The 15687-nt window shown below is 45.9% G+C and overlaps 1 protein-coding gene across 1 annotated transcript in view; it reads left to right on the forward strand.

Annotated features, from left to right (window-relative positions):
* LOC311245573 (nuclear receptor ROR-alpha A-like) overlaps positions 1 to 15687 on the forward strand; it is a 96865-nt gene that overhangs the window by 27500 nt on the left and 53678 nt on the right. The gene's annotated exons all lie outside the window — the stretch shown is intronic.

The raw sequence follows: 15687 nt of genomic DNA on the forward strand, positions 1-15687 counted from the left end.
GCGCTGTTTCTATGTAAACTCTGCGAGCAAAGCGTCCAATAAATGCATCTTTAACATGCTTTATATCCTCGCCATTACTATATGCCCGTTGCGGTTAAAACCTTTTTAACTAACGTTAGCGTTAAGCTAGCTAACAACGCTTCCATTCCTTTCACCAGTCTCTCTTAAGCTACGTCATCCCCCGCTAAGAGTCACGGGAGATGTAGTAAATACAACAGTCCTTCCATGTAGGCTAGAACGCCGTGAATTATGACAGCATTCAAGTTTCTTTATTAGTTGTCATACAAAAATACAGAGTACTTTTATATAAAATGCTTACTGTAGCCACTACAGTAACATCATTAAGTCTGCTATAAGCTATTCTCCCTCTTGTGTGTGTGTCTTTATGCAGATCTTTATGCAGTTTTAAAGCACCATGGCTTTGTTCTGAATGCACTTTGTTGTAGTTATCCTACAGAGAAAAGAAAATGCACTTGACTTTAATGCACATTTTGTTGTATGCAAAGAGAAAATGTTTAAATTGTACAATCTTTCAGCAGTCAGTCTGGAATTAATGTATTCAAAAGTGATGAATAAATGTTTTATGGACCCATAAATAGTGATTATTAATATTATTTAAGTAAAGTTTTGCCATAATCATGTCTTTTGTCATAATCAGGTAGCTGAACAAAAATATATATATATATATATTATTATTATATATATTTCTATTAATCATTTGCGGCCTTTCGGCATTCGGTTTTCGGCCAACTGTTTCCTATTTTCGGTATCGGTTTCGGCCAAGAATTTCCCATTCGGTGCATCCCTAATATAAGGACATGCAGGCGATACAGGTCAACAGAGAGTTTACTGGCTACTCCAACTGAAGACAGGTAGAACTACTAACTAGTAGTGGCTAGAGACAGAACAGACTACAAAACAAACTGACGGATGATTACTGACTGACTGAGGGAATAGAACATAAATTCACAGGTTGGTAATGACAATAGACAACAGCTGGGGGTGATGACAGATTGGTAAGAGACAGCGGACAAGGCAGACACACAGGGACATCGGCAGCACCTGGGTGTAAAACACAGGAGGAGAGACCGAGTTAGAACTGGAGCCGGACGTCGCGGCCGTGACACTGCGCGTGGCTTCACGTCACTCAATTATTTGGATTGAGAACGGAGAAGCGAACGGAATCTTTCGGTGGAGGCAATCATCGGCTTTACGTCTCATTCTGAATACGGCAGTGGAAACCGAATATTTTCAGCGTACTCGTTCATTTGCAGCATTTGACTGAAAGTTAATGGATGTTTCGTAACACACTGAGTCAGGAAGGGCTGCTGGGTGATGACCACCTCTAGGAGTTGTACTTGGGTAAGAGGGAAGTGCGCCGCACTCACTGTAGTCTGCCGGCCGCGGCGGACAGCGGCTCAGATTAACATGATAAAGAGGGACTGATTGAGCGGCGTAGGTCCGCAGGAAGCCAAGCTTCGGGGGCTCAAGGTTATCTGGACAAATCAGACTCCTGCTTCTATTCATCCCCTCCTCTCCCACCAGCCAGCTCATCCCAAGCAAACCGGGAAATTAGCAATTCTGATGTCTGCGAGGCAGGTCTGGCAAGGGAATGCCTGTGAATCCTAATGACATGTTTAAAATGTCATATCCGTCCGGGGGAAGAGCCGCATATACAACATAACCAGTCTTTTTAGATTTCGACATTAAGGCTGTTGAGATGCATAGACCCTTCAATAGGGTTAAATGGACCGGGCCAAGTAGGCGGGCGGCCCTTCACTCAAAACACTCAGAGGCGGACAATAGGAACTCTGCATTTCTATTGAATGAACATTACCATGTAAGTGTGTTATAACAAGACACTATTTTAGAGCGGAAAAGGTCCAGCGGACATTTACATAATAACTATTGTTATACCTATACAAAGAAATAATGCATGTAGCTAATGACACACAGTCCTTGGTCTGAATTATAGGTATTTCTTGGTAACACGTTGAATGATGATGTAAAAGGCTAATGATGCCCAGGATACGTTCGCTTCCCTTGGCCAGCCATGCTGAGCGAATGAGAGGAGAGAGCGCAGGGGAGAGGGAGCCTCAGTCCAAATAGCAGACTGGACGTGGCCACTGCATTATGTAAGAGGTCCTTATCAGGCCCTACCTCCTGCCTCGGCACAGACAGGCTCCTCTCTGCTCTCCCACCCCTCCTCCTGCCTCGGCACAGCCAGGCTCCTCTCTGCTCTCCCACCCCTCCTCCTGCCTCGGCACAGCCAGGCTCCTCTCTGCTCTCCCACCCCTCCTCCTGCCTCGGCACAGCCAGGCTCCTCTCTGCTCTCCCACCCCTCCTCCCCCGCCGGGTGCTCCCAAAACGTGGGCCTTCATTAGCCGGGCTAAATACCCGCTCTCTGCAATCTCTATCATTTCTCGCCTTGAGGCGATCCGATAATTACCTGTTCTCATTTCCCTTCCTTCTGGCCAGCAGGGAAGTGTCCTGACTTGCATTAGTTTGCATGAAATATTATCAGAATATTGCACATTTCTCCATTCCGCAGCCTCTGACACGGGAAATGTGGAGTCTTGTGGAGCCAGGATTGACAGCTGTCTGTCTTTCATATTTCCGCTGAGAATAGCTGCTTTGTTGCGCCGTTACGGGAGGATTTTTGATAGGGAGGAGGAATGAGTTTGTAATGTGTAGGAAGGCTTTGCTCAACCTCAATCTGGCATTATTTCCGGGCAGTATTATTATGCATTACAATGCTCTTTGTTACCTACAGTGTAGGTGTGGAAAAACAACTGCCAGTTTTTCCTGAATATAAATTCATCATGGGGTGTTTACCCGCCGATAGCTGCAGTACAACAGACTCGTACGCTCAGTGGATCCGCTAGGCTGCTTGTGTGTGTGTGTGTGTGTGTGTGTGTGTGTGGGAGAGAGATGGCATACTGGATGTGAGCGGTACCGTACAGTGTAGGAGCCGGAGGGGAGTCATGTGGAGTGGCGAAGGGCAGTGTTGTGGTCAGGCAGAGGGCTCGGGAAATTCATCCAGTTATTCTGCAGCTTTATTTTATTCACCAGTCATTTCCGGTGGCTGTGGATCATTAGATTGAGCAACCCCCGGACGCGTGAATAACCCCCGGACGCGTGGTTTGTCATGACAAACTAATAAAAAATCGCGATTTTTCCCGGTGGCTACAACAACACACAGTGACTACATGCGTGTTGTTGTAGCCACCGGATAAATCGCGATTTTTTTATTAGTTTGTCATGACAAACCAATTACATAATCCAACATATGTGTAAAGGCACAACATATTCCAGTTAACGGTATATTTTTTTTAATGATTCGTTACGGCGCAATCAATACTTCCATGCGTTCGGGACCTCCATATTTTGGGGGTATTCATCAGAAAAATCGGATCCGGGATTCGGCTCCCATCAGTCGGGCAAGAACTGCGGGTTTTCAGCCTCTCTCCTCTCTCCAGCTTAGTATTCCTGCCTCTGAGGAGCGCGTCGCGGCTCATGCGCATGCGCACGCTCGGCCAATCAGAGCAATTCAGAGCAACGCGGAAGCACAAGTTGGTTGCCTAAAGTGTTCACGCCCCCCGGACGCCGAGAGGAAGAGGCTCCGCCGGGCCCACTCTGTGGTCCTCCTCTGTGGTCCTCTGTGGCCCTATGTGGTCCTCTGTGGCCCTATGTGGCCCTCTGTGGCTCACTGTGGTCCTATGTGGCCACACTCTGTGGTCTTATGTGGCCCTCTGTGCCCCTATGTGGCCCTCTGTGGCCATAGTAATAATAATAATAGATTTCATTTATATAGCACATTTTAAACTCAGTGAGCTCTCAAGGTACTTAGTGGCGGCAGACGTGTATGATAGTGATGATGATCCTGATGCCATGTCACTTCCTGTGCTGTCCAACTCTGTTACAGTTACACACGTCTGCCGCTGGCTGGAGTGAGGATATCATTCCTAATTTAAATATTGCTATTCCTAAGAAAGGATTGATTGATTGATGTAGTCAATTGATTGACAAGTTTATTAACAGATTGCAGAATGGGTACAGTACAGTACAGCTCAATACATACAATTGTTAAGGATTTCCAGACCAGAGAAAGACTTTCGTCTTGTTTACATCAGGGTCCCCCATTTTCAATTCATCATAACATATATGACATACATGACATACAGATAGACAGTACTGCTACATCTATACATTTATGACATACCAGATTTGCAAATACAGTACTGTTTGGTAACGTCGCACGTGTTATAGATTTGACTAAATGCATATTTTCTGGCTATTTCTCCACGTGGGAACGTGACTTGTGGATGTGGGCATCGTGGTGGAGGGCTTGTTGTGCAGTGCTCAGATTACTATGCCATCTGTGCCGCCTTCTCCGCATTAGGAGAAGTACCTGTGACTTGACTAGACTCTCTGAATTCACTTTGCCGACGAGAGCCGATCGAAGCCAAGCTGAAAATGGCTCTTAAATGGCTATTTTTAAATGAAGATTGAAAGTTAAATGGGTCTTGATTATTTTTCCTCCCATCTAAGCAGGAGAGTCTAGTTGAATTGGTTATCAGTGTACAAACGTGCTTAAGCCCTATCAGTGACTCCCCCCCCTTTGCATTGCTGTGTGGAGAATAGCAGCGACGATTGGAGACTTTCTGGCGGTCACTATAATCTGTACTGAAGGCGCGTCCGTGGGCCTGCACAGCCCTCTGATAGCGGCCCAGCCATGAACAGGCCTGTCAGGGGGATCGGGCGACGAGTGGTGCACACGGCAGAGAAAACCCCGCAGAGACCAAGCCATGCTGCTGTTATGCTCTTATTCCAACACGGTCTCATCAGAAGACGTAAATAAAGTACTAATCGACCACAGGAAAATAGGTACATAATGTACGTTGTGTTGTAGCCATAAGTAATATATTTACTTATTGTATAAGTAATATATTTACATTTTGTATCGGTTGAAAGTCCAAAACAAACAGGGAGTCGAACCAACAATGATTGTGCTCGCGGGCACTCACCACTAGACCATGCCACCCGCCCACCTTGATACAAACACAACAATACTATGATGATGATTTTAATGTTTAACGGTTATGGTTAAGATAGAAAGTTAGGGTTATGGTTATTTTAAGGTAACAGTGTGGTTAAGGTTATGGTTAGGGTTTGGGCGAGGCTATCAGAAAAGTGTCTTTTGGTAGTCTTGAGGTAAAGGCACTTGCCTCCCATGCGATCTCAGCACGGGAACTCAAAAGTTTTCTGAGACGTTAAAAGTGAAAATCTTTTGAATATGAAATATATGTACTTATTTGTAATACATTTTCGTAAATACGTCGATATACATTTTTTTTTTTTTTATAACTCTTTATTTTGGTTCATTTTTCACATATTTTCCAAAGTAACTTTTTTTTACATTTTTGTGTGTACATTTTCCTTTTCTTTTCCAAAGTCACTTTTTCACATATACAATTTTTCTTTACAGGATGAATTCCGCTTTTTCATAGACAATTTACAATTTTGTTTCAGTGGTTACGAAAGTTTGCATAAACATTTGAAACATTTTCTATTTCTTTTCCAAAATCACCTCTTCACATTTTACAACAGCCTTTTCTTTTCTTTACAGTATGATGTTCCGTTTTTGCATAGCCAATCTACACATTTTTCTAGAATAAGACAACCACCACCACAAGACAAACAAGACTCACAGGACAGAGCATTGGTATATGAGGGATATCCGTTTTCGTTCTTGTTTGGTCTGGTCCGTTTATGGTCCTGACATTCATTTCCCAGTTATTGCATATGTTAGCTGCCTCCAATACTCTACCTTCTTCCCAACATTTAACATATAACATTTAACACGTTATTGAATTCAACCTCCAAGCGAGGGGGGAAACACCCGCTCCTCTTGGCATAAACCCCGTTGGTGTGCAAGGGAGAGCCCCTCGTTAGGGGGGGGGGGCCCTGCGCTAAGGGTGTGTGACGAGGCGTCTATCCGAAACCCCTCCATCCCTTGGTCCAACGTTGGCTGCTAAAGAAAACCTACGCTAATAAAATGACCTTACCCCTCCCGGTCACTTACTGTAGTAAACATTGCCATGACCACAGAAACAAGAGGAGTCCTATGGTTTCTTTCTCATTGTTTTTTAAGGATGTGTGTACTCGCTGAGCCTCTCTCTCGCTCTCAGTGCAGCGGCCCCTCTGTCTGCCTGGTGCTGGTGCCGTCGGCTCGTCCCGTCTCTCGCCTTCCGAGGCGCCTGAGGCCCCGGTTCCCTCCTCGCCTCCTTCCAGTACTTCTTTGAATCTTCATGTTGGAGTGTGGGGTCTGGAAGCGGGTTCCTTTTATCTTCAGTGCTTTTTTAATGCATGCTTCTCTCGGCACCAGCTCCTTGGTTGTATATTCGTGCTCCGTGCTCTTCTCGTGACTTGTCGGCACGTTGTCATCTTGCCACATTTTATTTAAGCTAGCGACCACGTTAGCTTCGATGTCGAACTCCTCTGTGGTCTCGTTTTTCGAGTTTTTAATGTTTTTTTCCTTCTTTTTCGGTCCTTCCCTTTCCTTCTTCCACTCGTCTACCTTTTGATTTAGATATTTGTGTTCATTGAATTCTTGAAGTGGAAGAATTATCTTCCGCCCGGGAGAGCGGTCTTCCCAGTGGTTCCCAAAGTCGGGGTCGCGACCCAAAGGTGGGCCGCGAGCAGCCACGGATGGGCCACGAGATGATTTACATTTTTTTTCTTTTTTGTCAGGCCACTGAACTTACAAGCAGGCCAGGACAGTGTTTCTAGTTGTATTCTAAAATGTGACTATATGGTTTTATATTAACTTAATAAATAAACAAAAGCGAAAAATCTACTTATTTCAACGAACATTTCAAACTAAATAACAGATTATGCACATAAAACGCTGAAAACAACCGAAGCAACAACAGTATTTTAATGAGGCTATTATTATTATCATTATTATTTTGCAACAAGTTAGCCCTCTCATAAATAGCACATATAAATTAATAACTAACTTGAACTAACTTAATAGGATTGAAGTGATATTTGGCTTAAAAAATCGGTCGCCTAGCAAAAAAAAAAAAAAAAAAAAAGCCTGACGATGTGCATTGGGCCGCGGCTCTCTGACGCCTTATTTTCTGGGCCCTGGCCTGAAAAGTTTGGGAACCCCTGTTCTATGCGTCTGTGCCCTCTAACGGCATACCGGAAGTTCCGTCAATATACATATTTTAAGCGAGATCAGGCCGCTTATCCAGACACAGCCTCTGCTCCGGTAGAGCCTGGCCTGAATGTGGAGCTGAATCAGATGGCAACCTTTGGACTTGAAACTCACTACTACTTTCTCTAAACCCTCTTACAAGGGGCATGACCCACATTAGTGAGAGTATCCACTTGAGTTCATTCCCGTTCTGCGGCCGTGAGTTGGTCAACACGTCCCTGTTAAAGCCCCATTATGACTATTACACAATCTGGCACGTTAAGATATCCCACGATCTACAGTACTCGCTGAATCCTCGCGGTGGATAACAGTTGAGTACGATACCTGTGTGATACCTGTGTGCACTTCATGGGCAAATAAACATAGCCACAAGATGTCATCACAAATCAACAAAATCTGTCTGTATCCCTTTAAATCAACTCTTTGTGACGACAAGTGTGCCTTTTAATTACTGTGTTACGACTCACACATGAAAACAAATATGTGAGACGGTGTAAATATGTGCACAAGTGATTGTGTGAAAGTGATTACCAGCTGAACTGTGTTCTGACATCCTGTGCTCACGGAGCATGTGCGACAGCTTGTAAGTAATTAGAATCATCGTTTCCCTGGTAGCGATTTAGCTTTCATGACTGTGTAGCAGCTTACCTCAAATTGAAAATACATTTATAGATAAATGCCTTTTGCTGCTCCGGCAAATTATACAGCTGCAACTCAAAGAGAGCCCAGTTGTTTATTTTGGGCGTAAAAGAGCAATCAGGGAACACAAACAAAGCAGCCGTACGAGAGCTGTCAGATTAATAACCCTGCTACCGGTGGTGATGATACACACGATTAGTTCCCGAGCGCACACTCTTCCCCACCTCATCACGGTAATTATAGATACTATATCATTATTATATCAAGTATTCACTACAGATTATCAAGATAATTGAAGCCTCCTCTAGGATTGCCAAGTTTGCTACGCTGCCAACTGACTGTGAATTACTGCCGCGAGAACCACTGACATAATATTTGCTCACCCGCGCTGCCACGGAATCTATGCTCTGGATGGTGTGCTGTTAAAATTCCCTCTGTATTTTTTAGCAGGCACACACACGCGCACGCGCACGCACATGCACGCACGCACACACACACACGCACACACACACACACACACACACACACACACACACACACACACACACACACATACACACACACGCACACAGTATCAGTGTGGTGGTTGACAGTGTTAAGATGAGGCTATGTATGAGATACATTGTTTTTTCCCCCCTCCCAGCCTCTGTTCTGGTGTATCTGGGCAAATCCCGTGGTGACGAGGCGTAGAATCTGTCACGGAGAAGACGTAAGCCTTTCATATGCATAGCAGAGATAAGAGGCAGCCATTTTATCAGCCGAGCTGTCTCTCCAACATGGTCGCATGTACAGTACGTGTTCCCCGGGAGCGCCTCCATGAAACGTGCCCCTTTAATGACACAGCCCCGCGCTCGCCAAAGAGGACGCCCGGGTTTTGTTCCCAACTCCAACCTGACAATTACGCCAATTACACTCGGCGGAAATGTTGACAAACATCGCCAGGAGAATGGCGGGCATAGCTGCCGTGACATCACTGAGGTTTCTACAAGAGTCCACAATGCAATGCACACAGAGTGTTGTTCCTCCGCACACAGAGCGCTGTTCCTCCGCACACAGAGCGCTGTTCCTCCTTCTAGTCGTTACCGTCCTAATGTCCTTACTGTACGTTAGTGCAGCTTAGCTAGCTAGCTAGCAACAGCCCTGCAAAGTGGAGGTCCTTACATCAGCAATTACTTTGTTTGGCGGCTTTTGGTATCCTTGTATCCGTATCCTGTATTTCTTTCCCTCAGGTTCTTGCACAAATACGAGTTCAATGTTCAATGTTAAATGTCCAATGCAATGTTTATTTTTCTCATCTTTTTATATTCAGATTTAATGATATTGTTTAAAAAAATACTTCATATTTTTGTATTCAGATTGTCTATATTTGTGTCTTTCTTCTATTACCCTGCCCATACCTGTACCTCCCCTCCCCCCTACCCTGTGCTGCTATGATGCCTAACTTTCCCCCCAAGGGGATCGATGAAGGAATATCTTATCTTATCTTAATACGTCAGGGCAGTGGTGTGGTTTCATCAGACCAGGAGGGTAGAGGCGCCAGAAGGCATGCGCATCACAGCAGGCTCCCTGTGACGACAGAAGACGAACGCTCTGTCCTAGGTGACACCTCGGCAGCTTTACGAATAACCACCATTTCTACTGTCGATTATTAGCAGTGTTCTGTAGTCCCCTGCTGCGACGTCTTCTGTAATTTAACCAGCACGGATGAAAACTGCAACAGGTTTTCCAAGAAAATTCCCAGAGCCATGTGTTGTTTTACAATGGAGTGGGAGACGTGCCAACTGAACAGGGATTGTAATACATCCAGTGCGTGTGGAGGAGGCAAACGGAGAGGTCTTTCCTTCCTCGCCTGCTGTTCATGCAGTGGCTTGTTGGGAATCATAAAGAGCAGACTCTTGTGTCTCCGCGGAGCGGAGCGGCAGAGCTTGCGGCATTATGTAGCCCTAATCCGCCATGATTTTCATTCGAAGCTCAGCTCACCTGGCAGCGCAGCGGTCCTGCGGTCCGTTGTTGACAAGTTCGAATCCCATCAATTTTTTTTTTTAACATGTATTCTTTCGCCGGTTAAGGTTAGGCATGGTTAAGGTTAAGGTTAAGGTTAGGCATTGTTTCGGAGTTGGTTAAGGTTAGAACGGTTAAGTTTAGGCGCTGTTAAGGAGCTGGTTAAGGTTAGAGTTTGTCTTAGAGAATGTCAATATTCTTTCTATGGTTAAGGTTAGGCATGGTTAAGGTTAAGGTTAGGCATTGTTTCGGAGTTGGTTAAGGTTAGAACGGTTAAGTTTAGGCGCTGTTAAGGAGCTGGTTAAGGTTAGAGTTTGTCTTAGAGAATGGCAATATTCTTTCTATGGTTAAGGTTAAGGTTAGGCATGGTTAAGGTTAAGGTTAGGCATTGTTTCGGAGTTGGTTAAGGTTAGAACGGTTAAGTTTAGGCGCTGTTAAGGAGCTGGTTAAGGTTAGCGTTTGTCTTAGAGAATGGCAATAGACAGCCTATTTCCGCACTGCCGCTCTCTCGCGCTGCCGCGGTCACATGGTCAAATTGTCACATTCTTGCACTCCTCCGCTGTTAGAAAGCAACACGCTTCCAGGCAGGCACACCCGGCTGCGTCTATGCCTTCTACAACGCTGTTCGGTTTCCGGGTTCCTCTGATTGGCCACTAAGCCCACGTGACCCTACGCTAGCACGCCCCCTTATCGCCGCCAGTTATCGCTTACGCCCGCGCATGTGCATGAGCCGCGACAAGCCCCTTCACTGACAGAGCTCTCATATTTGCGAATGCATAAACTATATCTTAAATTATGGCTATGTGTCTAATATGGCCGTCGCTTATCAATGGCTTGTTTTGTTTACATCAGGGTGAACGCTGTTGTATTCGCAAATATGAGAGCCAGCAATACGCAGCTCCAGTTAACCTGATTTATACCGTAATGAATCATTAAAAAAATATACCGTTAACTGGAATATGTTGTTTCTTTACACATATGTTGGATTATGTAATTGGTTTGTCATGACAAACCAATAAAAAATCGCTACTTTACATCAGGGTGAACGCTGTTACGCTGCCACCACCCACTTCAATGACAGAGCTCTCATATTTGCGAATGCAACAGCGTTCACCCTGATGTAAACAAAACAAGTCATTGATAAGCAATGGCCATATTAGACACATAGCCATAATTTAAGATATAGTTTATGCATTCGCAAATATGAGAGCTCTGTCATTGAAGTGGGTGGTGGCAGCGTAACAGCGTTCACCCTGATGTAAAGTAGCGATTTTTTATTGGTTTGTCATGACAAACCAATTACATAATCCAACATATGTGTAAAGAAACAACATATTCCAGTTAACGGTATATTTTTTTAATGATTCATTACGGTATAAATTAGGTTAACTGGAGCTGCGTATTGCTGGCTCTCATATTTGCGAATGCAACAGCGTTCACCCTGGTGTAAACAAAACAAGTCATTGATAAGCGACGGCCATATTAGACACATTAGACCATAATTTAAGATATAGTTTATGCATTCGCAAATATGAGAGCTCTGTCATTGAAGGGGCTTGTCGCGGCTCATGCGCATGCGCGGGCTTAAGCGATAACTGGCGGCGATAAGGGGGGCGTGCTAGCGTAGGGTCACGTCGGCTTAGTGGCCAATCAGAGGAACCCGGAAACCGAACAGCGTTGTAGAAGGCATAGACGCTGCCGGCTGCAGCAGGGCCAGGGGAGCGTGTAGAAACACCCGGCTGCAGCAGCAGGGCCAGGGGAGCAGGTAGAAACACCCGGCTGCAGCAGGGCCAGGGGAGCAGGTAGAAACACCCGGCTGCAGCAGCAGGGCCAGGGGAGCAGGTAGAAACACCCGGCTGCAGCAGGGCCAGGGGAGCGTGTAGAGACACCCGGCTGCAGCAGGGCCAGGGGAGCGTGTAGAAACACCCGGCTGCAGCAGGGCCAGGGGAGCAGGTAGAAACACCCGGCTGCAGCAGGGCCAGGGGAGCAGGTAGAAACACCCAGCTGCAGCAGCAGGGCCAGGGGAGCGTGTAGAGACACCCGGGTGCAGCAGCAGGGCCAGGGGAGCGTGTAGAAACACCCGGCTGCAGCAGGGCCAGGGGAGCAGGTAGAAACACCCGGCTGCAGCAGGGCCAGGGGAGCAGGTAGAAACACCCGGCTGCAGCAGCAGGGCCAGGGGAGCATGTAGAAACACCCGGCTGCAGCAGGGCCAGGGGAGCATGTAGAAACACCCGGCTGCAGCAGGGCCAGGGGAGCATGTAGAAACACCCGGCTGCTGCAGGGCCAGGGGAGCGTGTAGAAACACCCGGCTGCAGCAGGGCCAGGGGAGCATGTAGAAAGTTGTAGCAGTGGATCAGGTTGCCTCTGAGGATTACGTCCCAAATGCTACCTCAGCGCCATTAGTCGCTACTCATGTAACCCTTAAAGAGTAATGTCTTTTAGCACCTGAGCGCGTTGATTAGCTGCCATGTGAGGTGAGAAAGGAGATCCGGCCAATATGGAAGCCTATTAACAATGCAGGAGTAGAGCTGTTCATTTGGTACAGCGAGAAGTGTGAGCGCTTGGGCGGATTTAAGAAAGGCCTTTTGCTCACGCAAGTTCCTTGAGCAAGGGTTACATTGGACTGTATCAGCCAGCTGGCAAGCAGTAAACTTTCAAATATGATGCATGTATTGGTACAAATCATCTTGGAGCACATTATTGGTTTCTTACAAACACAACACACATGATTTCTATATGCTGCTCAAAATAATAAGGTCCATAATAATTGGCACCATATTATCAATATACATATGAGGTAATATTGTATGGGTCCAAAAAATTATGTCATGTCGCTGACATTGAACTCAAGCCAGTGAGCTTTACAATCATTACATACAAGAAGGTTTGCCATAAGGGGCGGCTGGGTGGCGTAGCGGAGATTGCGCTCGTCACCAATGCAAGAGAATCCCAGTCTCAGCATTGCCTTCGGCTTGGGCCGGCCGTCGTACTGGCTAATTTGGCAGAGTCAGCGGGTGGAAGTCGATGGGTGGGGATTGGACGTTGTGGACAGCGACCCCTACAGGTCGGTTGGGAGACGCCTGCACAGCAGAGACAGGAAGTGGTGAGGGTAGTGTGAGCCTCCCATGCATTACACCTCGCCAATGAGAGTCCGCGCTGGCAAGCGAAAAGATGTGACAGGCTGCCTCCTTGTGTGCCGGAGGGAACACGTGATGCAAGGCTTCTATCCTCTCTACAACCGACCAGTGGGGGGCATAGTCGAACAACGTTCAAGACAGGGGAGGGGAGAATTGGATACACGAAATTGGGATGGGAGAACATTTTTAAATAAGGAGAAAAGGTGGATAAAAAAAAAAAGAAGGTTTGCCATATTGCGTTTATTTTCCGTCTGTATGTTTTCTTGCCGGACCAGAGCATTCTGCCTCTCTTTTTTTTGTTTTTAAGCCCTTGACAGAGTGCCTAAAGTGAGAGCAACCATAGATTGTGGGTTAAACGTCCAGGTCAGGAACTCATTCTGTGGTACTTGAGCTCAGGTCTGGTTAGCTGGAGTCAGCGCTAGGAGCCGCCAGGGTCACAGGCTGAGCCGGGTATTTATCTAGAGTTACCTGAGAGGTGAGATCTAATCTTTACCGTGGAGTGTCAGGGGCATCCCAGTGCATTCCATGCTTATTTCTAAAAGCGGGGTGGGGGGGTAGAGACTGGCCTCTTCAAGGCCCAGCCCAGTGAACACAGAGCCCCGGATCACCCCCCCGCTGCTGTTACATAACTTACTGTTAAACTGGAGTTAGCAAAAAACAACAGAGGTCAGATGGTTATTAGGACAGTGGGTATGCAGCCGCTTGCAGTAGAACAATCAGATCTGGCATGTTGTGCAGACAGTAGCTTTAACACTTTGAGTGCCGGCCTCCGTGTCCTATTTACCCCGTTGAGTGCCGATGCTCTATTCAATGACAGAGCACTCGCATTTGTGAACGCATAAACTATATCTTAAATTATGGATATGTGTCTAATACGGCAGTCGCTTATCAATGACTTGTTTGCAGTCAACATTGTCAAAACGGATTGTTTTTTAATCTGTTCCTTTCCGTTTTATACCATTTTGAAAAACGCTCGTTTTTTTTTACTTTCAGAAAAAAAAATATATTCTGCAGGCATCGCGCTTTACTGTAATACACAAACACGTTGTAATTTTTCGGCCTATTTATGAATCGTTTTCAAATAAACGCTAGATTGTCGATAGTATATGTGTACTTATGCACGCTTATAGAAGCGGGCTGAAAAATCGATTCTCTTATTTCCTGATCAGCTACACACACTCACAGCCACACACACACATATGGGACACGTTGATATATAGGTGAAAACAGCTCTGATTATCCCAATACTGGTAAAATAGATTCCTTACCTCAGATCAGATGTTCTCCAAAAAGATTATTCCAATTCCTGATCGCCATTCCAAATATCGATCGCGTTTATTGATCCAACGCTGGGTACTGGAAACATATATTCCACGCTGTTCTGGTGGTGGGCAATGAATGGGATCGGCTCGTATTACATGTCTGACAAGTAAAATGTGGAATCCGGACTATTTTTTTCCCATCCATTTCATTCAGTCTAATCCAATCGGGTGCAGTACCATCCGGAGAGATGATAGGGGGCGGTATTTTCCCAATTCTAGCTCAGAGAGAGTGCCAGTGGTAACGTGAGGCTAGATTGATGAATGGAAATCGCTTAAAAAAAAATAACGATAAAAAAAACGGCATATCTCGTTTTATGCCGTGGCTGGCACTCAAAGTGTTAATGCTAGTGCCATCCCTTGTGATATTTGTCCATAAGAGATCTTGAGAAGAGGTAGCCAGCCGTTCAGTAAGAGGTTAGCCAATCTGCTTCAAAGTTGGCATTGAAGCGCTGAGAAGGAAGCCATCCGGAGGTGACAATAAATTACATTAAGCCCAGAGAAGTGAAATGACATATTCCATCCTTCATGCCAACGCCTGCATCTCCAGTCCTCCACTGGCGTCCTTGGACATAGTGCTCTTCTGTGTTACCGTTACCTAATCCAGTTAGTACAATGGAACCACCATGACTCTTAAGTGGAGGCCTTATTTGCCTTAAGTAAAGGTACTGTGATTTACACTTATATCTGATGGAGAAAGGCTGGAGGATCCATTAGTGCCCATCTAGATTACATCAGCCAAACTACTGCCACCAGCCCCACAGCCAGTGCACTGCCAGCTCATTGATTAAGAACAGTTTCCCATGGCCTTAAGTAATGGCCCTTTGTAAGAGTCAGTATTAGGGAGGCCTTGTAGCCTTTCTTAACCATTAGTAGGGACTGGCGTGATTGTATGCTTGAAGGTAGAACCAGACCCTGTGCTTCCTCCCATGTCACACAGAAATGACTGTCCTAAATGAAATAAGAGCTGTGAAGATTAAACAGTACATTGGTACATTTTGTAGCACCGCGATTTCCCCACGGCGCATTAACATGGAACAGGGCAGGCTGTTCTGTCCAACGCCACAGTGAAGAGTGCACCATAACATGTTGGGTTTGCATCATCCACAGTACTAGAACACTTGATCATTCACACCGTCCAATAAATACGCAGGAAAAACAAGCTGCTCCTCCAAGTGATTTTTCTGAGAGCTTTCCGAGAACCGGTAATCATTGGCAAAGCGTGTGAAATCCACGGTTTGGAAGTCTCCATCTAGTCAACTCTTTTTAATCTCCCTTTGGTTTTGGCGAGGGGGGGGCGGGAGATGTCAATCAGGCAAACCCAAGGGGGAAGGTGCGTTCTCTAATTCGCTCAAAAGGGAACGGT

This window comes from Notolepis coatsorum (assembly GCF_963971535.1).
Source record: "Notolepis coatsorum genome assembly, chromosome: 18".
Lineage (NCBI taxonomy): Eukaryota > Metazoa > Chordata > Actinopteri > Aulopiformes > Paralepididae > Notolepis > Notolepis coatsorum.